Genomic DNA, 2,683 nt, shown 5'->3' on the forward strand with positions numbered 1-2,683 from the left:
TGAATCGAGAACAAAATAAAATGAATCAAATAAACCATCATGCTCACATAAAATAAATTAAACACATAATCTTTAAATTTAAAAGCAAATTATGACATTTCAAGATACTTAGCACAACATTAATATCAAGTCTTTGGACAGTAATATTAACTGTAAGTGGTACTCTTGTTGTAGTGATCAAACATTGATGATAAGTTATGTCAAATAATAAATCTATCTTTGGATTGATTTATTATTCACATTAAGTTACCTTTATAATCATCACATATTTATCACCACAGGTATGTATGCAATTTGACCAAATATTAACTTTCCTTTGGGCCAGCCAATACCCGCATGAATCACATACACACAAATATCTAACACCCCGAACAGACTAATCTACACGAAAGATGTCACTTTGGTGATTTTCCGCTTTAATTAGCCTATTTAAAATGCTAGATCAATAACTTAAATATTAATATCATAAAATGCTATTAAATAATAATAATAATAATAATAATAGTAATAAAAAAAATTTATCAACTCAATATTTCATAAATCTTAATCCATTGACATATATATATATATATATATTAAAATAATAACTCAAAGAATTAATCAAGGAGTAGGCTCTGATGCCACTTGTTATACTTAACTTGTTAAAATCAATCAAGATGAATACCCTAATTTCATATATACTGGAATATTTAACAAGGTGAATACCCTAACTTCATATATACTGGAATATTTAACAAGGTGAATACCCTAATTTATATATACTGGAATCTCCTGATTAAAAACAATGAGTAGAAAAATAATAGCGGAAGCATACCTGAATCCATTGAAGGAGAAACCTTATAGGAAGAAAACCCTTTGAGATGGTCTTCCAATTCTAGCCACTAGATTCTGTGTCAATTTCTCTCTGAGAGGATTTTCAGAAATTGGAATACGTAGTCGTAGAATGGGGACCATAACCCTATTTATAAACCGCTAGGGCAGTTTTAATTTTATCACAATTATATTTCTGCCCCTCATAGAAATAATAATTGTCTAATGGTATCTACACAATAATCTCATGACAATTATACCCTTAAGCCAATTAATCAATTATTAATTAGATCACTATATTTAGGCTTAATTAAATGATAGCACACACATTTTAATTATTTACATGTGTGGCCCAAATTATAGATTAATTACAAAAAATTAATCTAACAGTGAGGAGATGAGGGAAGAGGGGAGTCAGTTATTTGGATTTTCAAAAGTTTTTATAAACATAAAAACCAATCTTTTTGCTCCTGCTTATTTTGGAGAACAAATTCAAACGTGGAATTACCTCATTTTAAATTAGCAAAAAACATACAAGATAATAAAAATTAAAACCTTTATTCCAACTCTTATTTTATTTTATTTTACTTTATGCTTTGAAATTATTGTAAACCTTGTTGAAATTTTCACACAAAATAATCTTTCATGCTATTTTTGGTATCTAAAAAGCACTAAAGAAAGAAAAAAATGTTTAGGAAAATGATTTTCTTATATTTGGTTTCACTATAAAAAAATACAAAAGAAAATCAAATATAATTAAAATTAATTAGAAATTTATGCAAGTTGAAATTATTTAATCTTAATACAATGAAGAAAAATAAGTTAAATAAGTTTAAAGAAATATATAAAAATAGTTTATTATTTTTTAATCTATTTTTTATTTTCCTTTACTTTTTTTTTCTTAACCTTTTCCTCTCTTTTTTCTTTCCCTCACATTTTTTGGGAACAAAACATAGCCTAAACATTGTCCTTCTCAACCTTCAACAACATATTACTCATATTGAATATATTTTAATTCTTACTTACCTTTTGTATGATAAAAATAAAATTATAATTTGGATAAATACCTATGGAAAATATTTGTACCTTGAATTATGCTCTCTAATTCCGTAGCTTCTTTCTTCAAAGAACTACTAAAGTTTCTTAGTAATGCACTCTTTAGGTTTTAGGTGTAGATGGATACCATGAAGAACTTGATTGGGAGAAAATAGTGGATGCAAAGAAGCTCAAATACTCTAAAAAACAAATTATTGAACTCACCAATAATTGTATTATTTGTTGGTACATTAGGCTATGTATTTTAAAGTTGGCAATTTTGTTCAAAATATTATAGCTTAGGGCGTTTCTAGATTGTGTCTTACTCTCTTATGATGATTTAAGGTTGTTGCATGATCAATTGTTGCCACTATTTTTTTTTTTTTCTCATTTGTCATCCCATGATTTCTATTTTTTTTTTTTTTATTTACGGTTGATGGATGTGACAGACGAGGTGTCATCTTACTGATCATGGAAATCCAATGAGAGAGCATCACTGTAGAGAAGTGTGACTAATGTTGTTTAATTGCGATGGACTAATCCCCATGACGTATTTGTTCAACGGTGGATGGCTAACAGTAACGGTATACCATTGTCACCACAATTTTATCATTTTTCTTGTTATTAATTTGAGCTCAAGTCACTAGTGGTTTTTCTTCTTTTTTTTCAGACATCTGGCCAAGAGATCCATGTTGATCTTGTCAATCGAGAGTACAGGAATGTGATTGATGGAGAGGAGGTCACAATCACGAACCTAGAAGCTAAATTTGTACCCAGAGGCTGAGATTGTTCCTTTTGGATTTGTCCTTTATGGTTGTTATTTGGATCTTCTTTTAGA

This window comes from Vitis vinifera, chromosome 9 (genome assembly GCF_030704535.1).
Source record: "Vitis vinifera cultivar Pinot Noir 40024 chromosome 9, ASM3070453v1".
NCBI lineage: Eukaryota > Viridiplantae > Streptophyta > Magnoliopsida > Vitales > Vitaceae > Vitis > Vitis vinifera.